General features: G+C 38.3%; 1 long non-coding RNA gene across 1 annotated transcript; it reads right to left on the bottom strand.

The window, feature by feature from the left end:
* Positions 1-2,037: 2,037 nt before the first annotated feature.
* Positions 2,038-9,832, bottom strand: LOC121400065. Its single transcript, XR_005965532.1, has 3 exons — positions 9,609-9,832; positions 6,673-6,889; positions 2,038-2,213 (listed from the first exon to the last, which is right to left on the bottom strand). It is a non-coding gene; the product is annotated as an uncharacterized LOC121400065 (long non-coding RNA).
* Positions 9,833-17,123: the final 7,291 nt, after the last annotated feature.

Raw genomic sequence — 17,123 nt, 5'->3', positions numbered from 1 at the left:
CTAAGTGTAGCTCCACGCCAATAAGAGATATAGATGAGACCCAAGGGGTAACTTTTTTAGCAACTACCGACAGCGAAGTGGATACGAGTCGGGAGATACAAGAATCTGGGTTAAGTAAAAGGCAAAATGAAGAAAGGAGGACAAAAACGAAACAACAGAAGAGAATATAGAGGAAGAAAAGAAAAAAGAGAAAAAAGTAAATTTGAGAAAGGGAACAAGAAAGATGGATACACAGAAGAAGAAGAACTAATTAAGTCACAGAAAACTACCATAGAAGATGATCTTGTAATTAATCTGTCATCTTATATATTGACAGACTATGAAAGAACTTTACTGAATAAGGGTTTAACATTTTGTCCAACTAGCCATTTTTCCCTTTTTTCCCACAATAGAAGATCTTAACAGATTTATGCAGTCTTATTTCTCTTAAAAGATACTTTAAAAGTGTTGAATGTGGTAAATTTAAGCAAAATGATATACCTATTGGAAGTGAGACTTTGTTAGATTCTACAGAGGAATATGGGGAAAACTTTGCTACACAAGATGTTATGACAGTATAAGCAGATATGGAGAATGTGAATTTAACAGATGTATTGGGTGAAGGTAATATAGTACATACTGATTTAAAACCGAAGTCTACATTTTACCCAATAGGGCAGAATGGACCCTTTTTGGATCGTTTCTATAAATTGATATGTGATGATTTAAAAGCACTCTCTAAAAAGAGAGATTTCCCAAAAAGACATAATAATTTAACTAAAAAAGAATATGAAGCATTACAATCTTTGAAAGATAATGAAAATATAGTTATACGCAAATCTGATAAAGGGGGATCTATTGTTATTTTGGATAGAGATCATTATGAAACTGATATAATGAATCAATCAAGGGATACAAAGCAATATCAATGTTTAGAAAGCGATCCAACTAAAATATTTCAGTCCAAACTTAGAAAAATTCTGGAATATGGGAAATCTATGGGAATACTAACAACAAAAGAATTTGATTATATTTGGTGTGAGCATCCTTAAATTCCGATATTCCACACACTCCCCAAGGTTCATAAGGGTTTGGAAAACCCCAAAGGTAGACCAATAATAGCAGGTATGGGGTCACTTAACGAGAGGCTTGGGGAGTATGTGGACAAATTGCTCCAACCGATTGTAGTCAACCTCAACTCATATATAAAAGATAGTGGGGATATCATTACCAAATTGCAGGATGTAATATGGGAAAATGATATGATTTGGGTAACCCTAGATATTACATCTTTATATTCCTCTATAGAACATAATTTGGGCCTACAGGCCCTATATTATTGGCTGTATAACTCTAATCTATATTCTCGAGAACAGAATGAATTTATTTTAGAATCTGTTCGGTACCTTTTAAATCACAATTACTTCATTTATGATGGGAGGTTCTATCTCCAGAGGTGTGGCACTGCAATGGAGGCGCGGTTTTCGCCCTCATATGCAAATTTATTTATGGGATGGATTGAGAAGTGCCATATCTTTGGAGATGGATCAATATGGAATGAACATATATTTAAATATTATAGGTTTATCGATGACCTAATTGTGATTTGGAAGGGAAATATTGAACTAATACAAGATTTTGTGACTTTCTGCAATAATAATGGATGTGGAATAGAGTTTACCTATAAGTTTAACAAAAATTGTGTAGAATTTTTAGATATATTATTTTCACAAGAAGAAGGCATTATTAAGACTGATGTATATAGGAAATCTATCAGTAGAAATTCCCTCCTTTTAAGAACAAGTAACCATCCAGATCGGCTTTTGGAGGGCATCCCGATTGGACAATTCCTTAGACGAAGGAGGATTTGCTCCACTTGGGATGCCTTCCAGAATGCGGCAATGGATTTATGGGACAGACTATTGAAGAGAGAATACAGTACTAAACTCTAAAAAAGGCATATGAACGTGCGGTTCTAAGTGACCGCAAACTATGTTACGGGACAGTGTTAGAGATAAATGTGACAGACAAACACAAACACAGGAGATCTAATACAACTGATAGAGAAAAAGTTTATTTTGTGACTAACTATAGTGATGAGGCAGCAGATATAAAACGGATAATTATGAAACATTGGCATGTAGTTTGTTCAGATCCAATGCTGAATATAGAAAAACCATGGTTTACATATAGAAGGAGTAGATCAATTGCAAGCCATACATCTAGTATGTTACCTGAAAAACGAGAGCAGAGAAGACATAATTGGCTATCCAGTGTAGGAACCTATAAATGTGGAGCAAAAGTTTGCAAGGCCTGTAAATATATCAATGTATCAAAAAAGTTTAGGAGTACAGCTACAGGTAAAGAGTATGAGTGTAAGACCTATATAAACTGTAAAACTGAAAATGTGATATATCTGGCAACGTGTACATGTGGTTGTCAATATGTAGGTAGAACTATGCGGAGAATGAAGGATAGAATTTTGGAGCATATTTCATCCTCCATAGCTGAACACATCTTAAATATACATAATGGTAATGATCGATGTATATCCTTCCAAGGTATAGAACATGTAAAATTGGATAGGAGAAAAGGGGATTTAGAGAAACTTATCAACAGAAGGGAAACATGGTGGATGTTTACTTTAAAAACAGAGAAACCAATTGGTTTAAATAAAGATTGGGAGATCAAATATTATATTGAATAGATAAACTAATAAGATAAATGTAAGAGTAAACATTTGTTTATAGTGATTTAAAAATATTTATAATATGGTTCCAATCATTCCCCTAAAGAGAAATAAGAAATAGTTTACATGGAACAAACTTTTCTTTTAAATTTTAGGTTTGTGGTGGTTTAAATATTCTTAGACAAGATATATATATATATATATATATATATATATATATATATATATATATATATATATATATATATATATATATAAATATATATATATATAGTGTCCATATGTGCAATATACCTTTAAGAATCACAAAGTGTGCATTGTCTGTAATTAAAGTTGCTATAAAGTTGTGTCTTGTAAAAAATCTGTAACACTCTGAGGTGTTAGGTGCCTTAGGGCACGAAACGCATCAGTGTAGAAACATATGCACTGTACCGTAGCTGACAAATTGTAATGGATTAAATAAAGTACAATATTTTATACTTTGGAAATCCTGTCAGAGAAATCCTTAATATCTTGTATGATGTGATGTGAAGGATCTATAATCTCTGGAAAGATCTGAGGAACATGCGGGTGCGATACAAAAAAAAAAATAATAATACTAGTACTAATAATAATACCAATACTAATAATACTTATTATTGTCATTATTATTCTTATTACAGGTATGGGATCTGTTATCCAGAATGCTCGGGACCAGGGTTTTTCCAGATAATGGATCTGATGTGAATGATATATAATCTCTGGAAAGATCTGTGGAACATGCGGGTGCGATACAAAAAAAATGAATACTAATAATAATACCAATACTAATAATAAGTATTATTGTCATTATTAGTCTTATTACAGTTATGGGATCTGTAATCCAGAATGCTTAGGACCTGGGGTTTTCCAGATAATGGGTCTTTCTGTAATTTAGATCTTCCTACCTTAAGGGGCACATTTACTTAGTTCGAGTGAAGGAATAGAATAAAAAAAAATTTCGAATGAGTTTTTTGGCTACTTCGACCATCGAATTGGTTACTTCGACTACGAATCGAACTAAAAACCGTTTGACTATTCGACCATTCGATAGTCAAAGTACTGTCTCTTTGTAAAAAACTTCGACCCCCTACTTCCCCAAGTAAAACCTACCGAACCTCAATGTTAGCCAATGGGGAAGGTCCCCATAGGCTTTCTAAGCTTTTTTTGATCTAAGGAATTTCGTGCGATCGATGGATTAAAATCCTTCGGATCGAAAGATTTAATCGTTCGATGGAACGATTATTACTTAGATCGTTCGATCGAACGAATAGCGCTAAATCCTTCGACTTCGATATATCTTTATGGGCCATGATGAAAAAACAAACAAAAGAAAATACATTTGCACAGATGACAATGAGATAATAATTTAATATCCACACAATAAAGAGACAGCCCTTGTTATCAATACTTATCATATTCATGGTTTGTGCTTTTAAGACATTTGTATTTCCCACTCACAGAACTCTGAAACTTATATGTAAAAAAAAAATCCTTACTATGATATTATTGCACCACCAAGTGGTAATATTTTGGTACTGAAGCTAAGATTCTCATGTTTTACTGTTAAAAAGGATGTATATATAATAAGCTAGAATAACGTTATTTCTATTGGTGTAGAAGGTGTCGGCTTTATGGGGGGGGGGCTTGGCTGCCTATATAAAGTATAACCCCGCAACTGAAATTATATGTGTACGCTCCCTTGTCCTGGTGTGGTTGCCAGCCAATTGTCTGTTTTTGCCCATTATTACCCTATATATATAAATAGACTTTACAGTTATATTATTTCAGTAAAGATGAGATGAGAGAGTTTATATACTAGTGACAGCATGGGTCATCTGTAAAAAAATGAGTTGCTCATTATATTTGGCCAGTCTTTTACCTTGGTAAATACCTGCAAATATTCACTCCTGATTTAATCAAATACTCCCTGTATAACTCACTCTGCAGCCTTGTGCCTTTATATGGTCACAGTACCCCTCAGTGACTTCTAATATCCTTATCATTTACAGTAGGGGGTGCATTATCCCTTATAATACATGAGTGATACATGATACATAAGTGAAACTATGGGGCCCATTTACTTAGCTCAAGTGAAGGAATAGAATAAAAAAAAACTTCGAATTTCGAATGATTTTTTTGGCTACTTCGACCTTCGAATCAAACGATTCGAACTAAAAATCGTTGGACTATTCAACCATTCGATAGTGGAAGTACTGTCTCTTTAAAAAAAACTTCGACCCCCTAGTTCGCCACCTAAAAGCTACCGAGGTGCAATGTTAGCCTATGGGGAAGGTCCCCATAGGCTTTGTAACAATTTTATGATCGAAGAAAAATCGTTCAATCGATGGATTAAAATCCTTCGAATTGAACGATTCGAAGTATTTAATAGTTTGATCGAACGATTTTTAGTTTGATCAAACTATTTGCGGTAAATCTTTCGACTTCGATATTCGAAGTATTTACATTCGGCAGTCGAATATCGAGGGTTAATTAACCCTCGATATTGGACCCTATGTAAATCTGCCCCTCAGAGTTCCCTGTATATCTCAGCCTGTAGCCTTGTGCCTTTATATGGTCAAATAACCCATCAGTGACTTCTAATATCCTTATCATTTACAGTAGGGGGTACATTATCCCTTATAATACATGAGTGATACTCAGAGTTCCCTGTATAACTCAGCCTGCAGCCTTGTGCCTTTATATGGTCACATAATAACCCCTCAGTGACTTCTTATATCCTTATCATTTACAGTAGGGGGTACATTATCTCTAATAATACATGAGTGATACAGTTCCCCGTATAACTCAGCCTGCAGCCTTGTGCCTTTATATGGTCACAGAACAACCCCTCAGTGACTTCTAATATCCTTATCATTTACAGTAGGGGATACATTATCACTTATAATACATGAGTGATACTCAGAGTTCCCTGTATAACTCAGCCTGCAGCCTTGTGTCTTTATATGGTCACAGAACAACCCCTCAGTGACTTCTAATATCCTTATCATTTACAGTAGGGGGTACATTATCCCTTATAATACATGAGTGATACTCAGAGTTACCTGTATAACTCAGCCTGCAGCCTTGTGCCTTTATATGGTCACATAACAACCCCTCAGTGACTTCTATTATCCTTATCATTTACAGTAAGGAATACATTACAATTCACAAGGAAAGCATCTGTCAGCACTGAACTTACTGTGATACTGTCATCTTTGGAATGTGTTTGATAGAGTTAGGATGCTGGTCTCCAGTGTAAATACAAATATTACAGAATATGGAATATAGATAATAATGTTTCCCCTACTGTAAATTAGATTGAGATTAGAAGTCACAGAGGAGTCATGTGACAAATATATAGGTCAGGGAAGCACAATTGGTTTAGGAATGAGATGTTGGACAGGCAAGAGTCTGGGTAGTTTTGGCCACACTGGGCATGTGGCATTTATCAATACTGTAGCACATAAGGACTCTGAATAGCCCCATCACAATTATTAGCACAGGGCATCAGAACTATAACTCAACACTGCCTGGTACAGAGATTACTAGCTGCTCTGTTTCACAGGGGCATATTTATTAAAGAGTGAAGTTAAAGATCACACAGTCCTCTAGAGTGAAATTCCGCTTCTCTCTCTATTCCATTTCTATGGGAAAAAGAGTATTTATCAATGGGTGAAAGTAAAAAGTAAATTCTTTGATAAATATTCCTTTCAAAATCCCATAGAAATGAATGGAGAGTGGTAGAATTTCAGTCTAGCAGACTGTGGCGATCTCTAACTTCACTCTTTGATAAATATAGCCCTGTCATAGTTCTGGGGACGACAATAGTAAATGTATCACAGCTAAATGAATAGAGTTGCACATCATTACTGTATCATAGTGCTATAGTGCAATCCGGAACACCAAATCTAATCTTACCATCAATATGGAATCCAACACAAATTCCCAGTAGTTAAGGTACATAAAATTGTATTTCCCTTTACCTTGTTGAGATAGGGGTTCCTGGTGATGTCATAGCCCCTCTTCTTGATGGCCTGAGACTTGGCCGGGTGCCCCCCACCAGCAGCTGTGTGGCAGACCCTAATCAAGGGCTGGGGATGGCTGAGAACCGGCGCCCATAATCCCAACCTGGGGGCTCCGCTGGCTGCTCTGATTCCAAGAGACACGGCTTGTTTTCCAATCACACTGTTCATTGTGTATCTGAATGAGAGAAAAAACAGGTCACTCCCGTGTTCCGTTAGTATGTACCCAAACTCATTCATATGCAGTCTAAGTAATATTGTCCACTTAAAGGAGAACTAAATTTCTAAAAATAAATATGGCTAAAAATTCCATATTTTATCTACTGAACTTATTGCACGAGGCTAAAGTTTCAGCTTGTCAATAGCAGCAATGATCCAAGACTTCAAATTTGTCACAGGGGATCACCATCTTGGAAAGTGTCTGTAACACTCACATGCTCAGTGGGCTCTGAGCAGCTGTTGGGAAGCTAAGCTTAGGGCTCGTCACTAATTATCCATCAGAAAATGAGCTTCCCTGGCTGTAATATAAGCTGATGCTACAGGTTTGCTGATTATTAAATTTTGATGCTAATTGCACTGGTTTCTGTGCTGCCATGTAGTAATTATCTGTATTAATTACTAATCAGCCTTATATTGTGACATTTCTATTCTATGTGTACTGTATATTGTGAGTGGGTCCCTAAGCTCAGTAAGTGACAGCAGCACAGAGCATGTGAAGTGAATCAGCAGAAAAGAAGATGGGGAGCTACTGGGGCATCTTTGGAGACACAGATCTTTACTGCTAAAGGGGTGTGGTTGTCTTGGGCTAGTAGAGAAGCTAAAGATTAAAAAGCTAAATCATTTAAAAAACACATAATAAAAACCATAATAAAAAGTGAAAACCAATTGCAAATGGTCTCAGAATATCACTCTCTACATCATACTAAAAGTTAAATTAAAGGTGAACACCCCCTCTAGGAGAAATATCAAAACATGTGATCCTGACTATAATGATAACAAATTCACATTTACTAAACACACACATTCATCTGTGCTCACTTGTTAATTTGTGTCCTGGCGCTTAAAGTTGAATGGAACATAAAGCATAAAGGTTACTTATTGGAGTTGAGGGTTTTATTTGCTATAGCATGTGCCCAGTGATGACACAATGGAGATATCACAATGTACAGACTTTTCAACATGAGAAGTGTGAGTAGTAGAGGCGTGTGAGTCCCAACGTGTTACCATGACTACATGCATGTGAGGGGCGGTGAGAAGACGAGTAGAGGCCTGTGTGCATGGAGATGTGAGCATGGAGTCACTATGAGCAGGGCCGCCATTAGAAATCACGGGGCCCTGAACAACAAAATTTTTGGGGCCCCCTGGGCCCAGCCCACACTGACGACCAAGCTCCACCCCATATTCCGCCCACTCCACATCGCAGTTAAAAGACCACACAGACATCAGCGCTAAAAAAGTAACCCCCCCCCACACAAGTTATAAAAAGCTATTGATGGTCAGGGCCCCCTTATAAAAAATTGGGGCCCCAAAAAACAATGTTTTACAAAAAGATTGGTGGCAGGGGCCTATAGAATATTAAAATAATACATTGGTGGCCAGGGGATTAAAAAAAAAAAAATACACAAACTGGTGTTCAGTAGAATTGAACTCATGGCTTCAGTACTTCAACTTCGCCTCCTTTCGTGACTTCGGGTCTTTGCGCCGCTTCAGGACTTCGGCTGTTTTCGTGACTTCGGGTCTTTTCAGCGCTTCGGGACTTCGGCTGTTTTCGTGACTTCAGGTCTTTTCGGCGCATCGGCTTCGGCTTTTCGGCACTTCCGCATTCGGCAACGCAGAGGGAGGACGTACGGCTCTGGCGCTCGTAAGGGGGGCCCGGATCTTCAAAAAATGCAGCGCTGCTGGGCCCCCCTTCATGCCCGGGCCCGGTACGCTTGTCCCCCCTGTCCCCCCCTGATGGCGGCCCTGACTATGAGTAGGACAGTGTGAGAATGGAGATGTCACAATAAGCAGGGCAATAGTTGCTAGGGGGAATCGCTGAAGCAATAAATAAATGAATCATTTCACCTATCAATGAGTTACATTTCATGTTCATGTATTGCATTTCCCTGCCTTTTTGATTTTTTTGTTTATTTTGTGCCCCTCAAGAAGACCCTTAAGGTCGAAACGCGTCTGTATAGAAAGAAAGGAAATATAATAATAGTGAATAAGGTACCCCCCTACTGTAATTTATAAAGATATTATGTCACCGAGGAATTATGTGACCATATAAAAGCACGAGGCCGAACACCGAGGAGTTATGTGACCTTCGGCCTCGTGCTTTTATACAGGTCAGGTGACTTTGAATTTCTTTATAAATTTCAGTAGGGGGTACATTATGCATTATAATCTATATTTTGTGTGAAATGTCGGGAGGGAGTTCGGAGTCCAATTCTAAGGTGCGCCGTCAAATTCGGCGGCCGGGGGCCCCTGTTATAAACATTGCGGTCTGGCGTCAGAACTCGCCCTTTACAAGGATATAATTTACAGTCTGGTCCTATAGGGAAATTAGCAGACTGTATAATAATAATAATAATAAGACTACTATGCAACACAACCTGGATATTTCATTGTATTTAGCAGCCTTAGTGGAATTAATGGACCCGCTTGACTAAATCATCAGCCAGAATAAATAAAAGTCACACAGAGCAGCTGGGAAATAAACAACCCCCTTCCCTGCTGGAGTCTGACAGGGAGAAACACACTCTATAGGGAATGGAGAAGCACAGGGAAGCCAGACACACACACACACTCCATTCTACACCAGTCACTTATCTGCTGACGTACAACTACAACTCCCAGCATCCTCCTCGAGCAGTTGTTGGGATGCTGAGCTCTACTGTACCAGATCTGTTACACACCCTTCAGTTTCTCCTCCAAAGCTGAAACTCCGCCCTCCACTGATGCACAGTGAGGCCCAAACAGCAGGGGCTGCGAACTGAGCTCCGATTCTCTTCCAACTCCGCGCCCTGTTTATTTCCCCTGAGAGAGGCTGCGGCACGGCAGGAGTTAACTGGCTTGCGGTTCTCTATTAGGGCAGAGCCGGGCGAGGCTTCTTGCTACAGCTGTATTTTTTTTTCTTTCAACAACTTTATTGAGAGAAGCTGCGCTTCTCAATAGGACAAACATTTACAGTGGAACAATAATGTGACGCGTTCAGCAGGGCAGCCAATCAGATAATAATGTGAAGCTCTCAGCAGGGCAGCCAATCAGATTAGAATGTGATGCTCTCAGCAGGGCAGCCAATCAGATCAACGCATGAGACTCTTCCTAAAGAGCTGCCCCTTTAGTACTTTCACGGCGCGCATAGCGTCATTACTGGGGGAGGATCTAATATAAAAGCTCGGGTGTGCGCAGGGAGAGCAGCAGTTGGCGCCTAAAACTTTAGCTCATAGGAGCTCTCGTCAGTCTGTGTTATGCCTTGCGGCCTACCTAATTCTTTTTCTGTGCCTGGCTGGCTGGTCCGTCGGTCTGTGCAGCAACAGTGTGTGGCTGTGCCTGCTGCAGGCTGACACTTTTTTTTTAAAACATTTTTTAATATATTTTTGAAGACTGTCTGGGACTGTCTGACTGTTGGCTTGTGAGGGGGGAGGAGGGGGCAGTAAGGCCAGACTGGAAGACTTTTTTTGTAGCCATTTAAAAGTGATTTGGCCATCTGGCCTCTGGGAGTAACATTGAAAAGGTCTGTGGGGCTGCTGGGGCAGTGTTGTGTTGTTGAACTGTTGCAGGGAGGGGGGCAGACAGAACCGAGAAAAAAAAAATACAAGAAAAAAATGTGGAGGCAAATTAAGTTGTAAAGGGTCTCTGGGAGTGGGCCTGTGACTGGCTTGTGAGGGGGAGGAGGGGCAGGCTGTGCTGCAGCCATTTGAAAGTACCAGTGTGATCTGGGGGTAAATATAATTCAAAAGGGTCAGTGGGGCAGTGGAAATGTTCAACTGGTTCATGCAATGAGTAAGGGAGGGGGCAGACAGAACTGAGAAAAAAACCTACAAAAAAAAATTTGGGGGCAAAGTAACTTAGTGTGATCTGGGGGTAAAAATAATTCAAAATGGTCTTTGGGGCAGTGGAACTGTTCTACTGGCTCTGAAGAGAAGTGAGGGGGGGGGCAGCCAGGCAGAACTAAACAAAATAAAAACAAAACTAAAATAATCTGTGGGCAAAATGATTTGTAAAGGGTCTGAGAGTGGGACTGTCTGAGGTAGGGGGCAGCCAGGCAGGTTGCAAGACCAACCAAGGCTACAACTGAGCTGAGTGCAAAATAATTATTCTATTCTGGTCATCTCAGCTGACTATAAAATCATATAGTCTTCTCATCTGGTTGCAAAGCAGTTATAATATTCTAGTCTCATCTGGCTGGTGGCCATTGGTAGTGGCAATTGAATGATGGGTGGGGGCAACTGGAATGAGGGCAATTGAATGAAGGGTGAGGGCACCTGGAAAGATGGCAATTGGATGAAGGTTGGGGCAGCTGGAAGGAGGGCAAATAAATGCGGCCGCTGGAAAGGGCAATTGAATGAAGGGTGGGGCAGCTGGAAGGAGGGGAATTGAATTCAGGATTGGGGACCGTTGGCAAGTGGACCAAAAGTTAAATCAATAAAAGCAGTCCCTGAGGTGTGCTGAATTGTTTGCCCCTTCTAATATTTTGTATGTTCAGTTTTTGTTTAACTGGCACACCACTGCAACCGCTTTGCAAGGGGTAACATTTAAAATGGCAAAAATTGCTTAAAAAACAATCCAATGGGCAATAAGGCAGGTTCTGAGTGTATGTGGGAACGTATGTCAATCCCTATCTGAATATGTGTCCCATTATCTATGCACCCGATGAACATGTAGCTATAAGCAAGTGCCACCACTTTTGTTTTGTTGTGGGTCTTACTAAAAGCCTTTAACATATGCTAGTGCCTTGATAATATTCTACAAATTAAGAACCTAGGGCATAACTTTTTTTTAATCCTGTTTCTATTTGTGTTCATATATAGATCTATCCTTTAATTCTCTTTTCAAAACCTCTTTATTGTGGACTTTTCTTGTAAACACTTCAGTTTGTCCTGGGAATTTTTTTTATGCAAACAGAGGTTAACATATTCTTTATATAAAGAATTCTGTTTACTTTGTATTTAAAAAAAAAAAAAAAGGTCCCTACAATGACATCTATACATTTAGCTATTCTGGTATGAATGGATACCCCATTCATGCCCTGTGACTTAAATGGAAAACCTTAACTGTGCAAAGAGGATAAAACAAATAATATTCCACTAATAGCTGCAGTTTTCTGAAGGCCTTTTTTACTTGTGTTGTGCTGCTAAAACTATTCAGGGGGAATATTTGTATTTAATAAAAACTATGTGAAGTTGCATGACCTAAATAGCAATGAATGTGTATTAAAAAGCTGCTGTTCCCCAACTTGAAATTAAAACAGTTCGTTCCCATTAGATTAGAACTGGTTAAGGCGTACAAGTGCTGTATGAATCATCCATGGCACAACTAAATAAAAATGAAATCCATTATAGCAGTATAGAGGGACTATATGTGCATGTTTAAAAATACATAAGCCTTATAATAGTTTAAAACAACCTGTAAAAAATACATATCTTAAAACTCCTGATGTGCCAGCGTCAAGAGCCAAAATGCACATAAAAGTGTCTTTTAAAAGACAAGTGAATGCCAGCTGGGATATCAGAAGAGCAGGTGCTTTACCTCTGCAACCAATAACAATAAGAAAGCCAATACCTTTGTATGCAGCAAATGGGGTGATCCCAAGTTTTATTCCATAGTGCTCTTGACACAATTCAAAAATCAAACGTTTCGGGACCACTTGTCCCCTTCCTGTGCGACCACCATCTCCCCGTGGATACGTTCCAGAGTTCACTTTGCAGACTTTACAGCATTAAGTAGAGGAACAATGTGCTTTTGCTTACCACTTTCTGAAGGTTGTAGAAAGCACTCATTTAAGTTAAAGGAAAACTATACCCCCCCAAACAATGTAGGTCTCTATAAAAATATATTGCATAAAACAGCTCATATGTAAAACCTTGCTTCATGTAAATAAACCCTTTTCATAATAATATACTTTTCTAGTAGTATGTGCCATTGGGTAATCATAAATAGAAAATTGCCATTTTAAAAAATAAGGGCCGTCCCCTGGGATCGTACGATTCACTGTGTGCACAAACAAACTATACTTGTTAGGTCACATGAGCCATTTAACAAAGTTCTGTCCTTTGCTTCAACACTTCTTCCTGTTAGTTAGAGTTGTAGTATTTCTGGTCAGGTGATCTCTGAGGCAGCACACAGACCATCACAAAATGGTGGTTCAAGGCAAGAGATGTAAAAGGGCAATATTTACTTAAATATATTCCAGTTTGGTAAGATTCTTTCATATGCCACTTGATATCATATAAACTATCTGTTGCTTAAGTGTTCATTTTGGGGGTATAGTTTTCCTTTAAGGGTGAAACAGTCTTGATTGTAAACAAACTCTTATCAAATTAAAAAAAGTTAATTCAAGACATAAATCAAACCAAATACTAATAATTATAAGTATTAAAAAAGCCTACACCTATGAGCGACCAAATCTAGTCCTTGCACCAAATCCTGACTACCTTGTATTAAGAAGATGGTAACCCTATAGCAGTATACTTGATATGTGAAGTATTAATCCAAGGAATGCTTCATAAAAAATGGCTTGGAGGAAAAGGAAATCCTAATTAATAGGGGAGAGTTCATCGGACTGTGGAAATAACATCTGCACCACTTAGAAATGTTTCAGTTCTGGTGTCTGGGTTGCTTTACTCCTCTGTCAACTGAGATACGAAAGTTAAATATCAATATAAAAACTTAGATAATTGTGAACACTTTTTACCCAGTTGTCCAAAATGACCTAGTCATAAGATTACAATTCAAGCTGTCTTGAGCTGAACTATGTGCATTTAGTAAACTCCTGTAGTGCCTTGCATAATTATTAAACTCCTTGACACATTAAGCTGCGTTACAACCTAGAATTAGGATGGATTCAATTGGGATGGTTGCAGTTTGATTTACACAACATACTGAACAAATGTAAAATGTTTTGTTACCAAAAAAGTTAACTCAAAAAGAGGAAATTTGTTAGGTGCAATTAAGGTTTAAATGTTTTATGGGATGTATCAAGTAGCTTTGCATCCTGCAATAGCTGCCCATTCTCTGACAAAATTGTTTAAACTCTCAGGTTTTTTTTAATTCCAAGTTGGTTGGCTGACTTCAACTGGGCAATTTGAAGATATTCAAATCCTTAATTAAACCATTGCAGTGCAGCTTTGCCTGTGTCATCATCTTGTTGAAATGAACCACCTCTTGCAGACTGAAATTTGTTTCCTCTAATACTGCCTTGTATTTGGCTCCATCTATCTTGCCCTCAATATTGCACTTGCAAATTCCAGATTTTACACTATTCAGTAAGACCCAGCTGTGTGGAGGTTGTATTAGGTTTATTAGTGTTGAGAGAATCTGACCATTATGCACAAATTCACGAAGAGGTGAAAATCTACAAAACGTGTTAAAGTCAATGGGTGTTTTGTAGCTGTGACCGTGTAACTTTTTTTGTGGCAACTTTTTTTACACAGTACGTTAGAGTATTTAGGCATTTTTCTTCCATAGTGCCAAAAAATGTAGTTCATCACTATTGATTACTATTGCACAAATGTTTGAAGTAGTATTACACTTCTCCATCATCATCCATCATTTAAATCTATGATGCACAAGCTTTGCCTGTGTTTTAAGGCGTAGAAATGACAATTTTTTATGTTGAAAGTATTCTTTTCTTGTAACTTACAGTTTTGATTAATATTAAGCCATGTACAAATAGAGATCCCAAACAGTGAAAATCAGACATTCTCATGTTCTTCGGGGCCTTAACATTTAGATTGCAAACATTAAAGGGATACTGTCATGGGAAAATGTTTTTTCAAAATAAATCAGTTAATAGTGCTGCTCCAGCAGAATTCTGCACTGAAATCCATTTCTCAAAAGAGCAAACAGATTTTTTTATATTAAATTTTGAAATCTGACATGGAGCTAGACATATTGTCAATTTCCCAGCTGCCCCAAGTCATGTGACTTGTGCTCTGATAAACTTCAATCACTCTTTACTGCTGTACTGCAAGTTGGAGTGATATCACCCCTCCCTTTTTCCCCCCAGCAGCCAAACAAAAGAAAAATTGGAAGGTAACCAGATAACAGCTCCCTAACACAAGATAACAGCTGCCTGGTAGATCTAACACTCAATAGTAAAAACCAGGTCCCACTGAGACACATTCAGTTACATTGAGAAGGAAAAGTGCAGGCACAAGTCACATGACCAGGGGCAGCTGGGAAATTGACAAAATGTCTAGCCCCATGTCAGATTTCAAAATTGAATATAAAAAAATCTGTTTGCTCTTTTGAGAAAAGGATTGCAGTGCAGAATTCGGCTGGAGCGGCACTATTAACTGATTCATTTTGAATTTTTTTTTTCCCCATGACAGTATCCCTTTAACATTGCAATATCCATGGCTACAAAGTATGCATATTTCAAAATAACATGAGGTGAGCTACAGGAAGAAAAAAAATAAAGTAACTAAAAGTAAAATAGATAGTAAGATATTTAATATAAATGTAGAATTTAAGTAAAATCAAGGTTTCCTGTTCACTGAATTTTCTTGTTATATATTATCTAGTATTCCAAATTATTAATCTATTTCCTCTCATAGTCACAGAATATATTCCAGTTCCATACTTTTTAAAAATGCTTTAGGGTGTCTCTAATGTATGCCATCATGGATTGCATAATTCTCATCCTTATTTTCAGAAATGTTTTGTATATTTAGTAGATTAGATTCACTTATTTTTATACTAACATATTTGCACTTACATAGTTATTCATAATTTTCATAGCTTTTAATATCCAATATGTAATGTTTATGGATATATATATATATATATATATATACATATATATATATATATATATATATATATATTTATATTTATATATTATTGCACTGAATAGTATGATATGTATTAATGAATTTGAATTGACATAGTTATGGGGATTACTACTTTTTTAATGAGGTACTGAGGTAGGCTCCAGGAAGGGAGTTATGAAACAGAGAATCAGCGCTCTGTTTAAAGACTTTAGTAGCCAGGGACTCCATTCCGCAGATCCAGTCCAGAGATTGGACTTCACCTTCCACAGGAAAGCTGTCCTGTGGAAAGACTATTTAAAGTTAATTAGAAGGGGAGAGTGTGTCTCTCATCAGGGCACAGCAGGTAGGAGACCTGGCTGTGTTAGGAACTTCCAGAGGAGCTGGGAGTGCCGCCTGATACTGCATGAAGCAGAGGGAGCCCGTGGCTGTGACTAAGAGCCAGATTTGTTGTCTGTGTGGGACATTGAAGAAAAGCCAAGAGGCTAAAAAGTTCACTCCAAGACTGTGAGTACAGGGGTGAGCCACAACAATTGTTTTGTTTGCTGGTAGTCCACAAGGGGCCCAGCCTAGTCAGGGACTGCTCCAGAGTTGGAAGGTAGTGCCCAATGGGCTAGGTTTTATTTTATTATTTGTTTGAATGATAAAATGGTCAACCCTGTGTCTGTGGACAATACACTGTGTTTGTGCTAAGTGGGAAAATAAACGTGTGTTTTCCTTGAAGAAGCTGCGTGTCCCTGTCTTTATGCTCCTTTTTCCTATGCTGCCTGCTCACCATTGACTAATCCCCCTAAAAGTTACGTGTTCAAGCCGCCAGCTTACCACAATATATATAGCACACTATTTAAGGGGTAGATCAAGTGTTGCCACTTTGAAAAAGAAAAGAAACCTTGTTTGTGACATATAGACTTCTCCAAACCCCTTTATACTTAATACACGCTTTCCCAGGTATAAATTTGTCTCAGTTATAATTGTTACTTCGTTTCCACTTTAACTCTGAAGAAGTGCTGTTTGTGTGGGCATGAAACGCGCAGGCTGTGTTGCACTTTCATTGCCACCTTTTCACACTGTTTGCCACAATAATTGGATTTATATACTCAGTTAAATCCGTTTCTCTGTAGTCGACGGGGACACAGGAACTATAGGGGTAAAGCTCCATCCCTCCAGGAGGCAGGACACTTACTTAATAAATGAAGAGGGGGCATGCCAATAACCCTTGGCTTAACCCCTGATACTTCTTCTACACACCTTAGTTGGTACCAAGAGTCTAAAAATAACAATCCATGACGAAAGTAAATTAACAGGAAAATTATTCCAGCTCAAAAAAACATTCCGGGTGGGAAGTCCTGTGTCCCCCTGTCGACTACAGAGAAACGGATTTAACTGAGTATATAAATCCAATTTTCTCTGCAGTCTCCGTGGGACACAGGAACTATA

Source organism: Xenopus laevis, chromosome 2L (genome assembly GCF_017654675.1).
Source record: "Xenopus laevis strain J_2021 chromosome 2L, Xenopus_laevis_v10.1, whole genome shotgun sequence".
Taxonomy (NCBI): domain Eukaryota; kingdom Metazoa; phylum Chordata; class Amphibia; order Anura; family Pipidae; genus Xenopus; species Xenopus laevis.
This window is presented reverse-complemented; position numbering and strand designations above follow the sequence as displayed.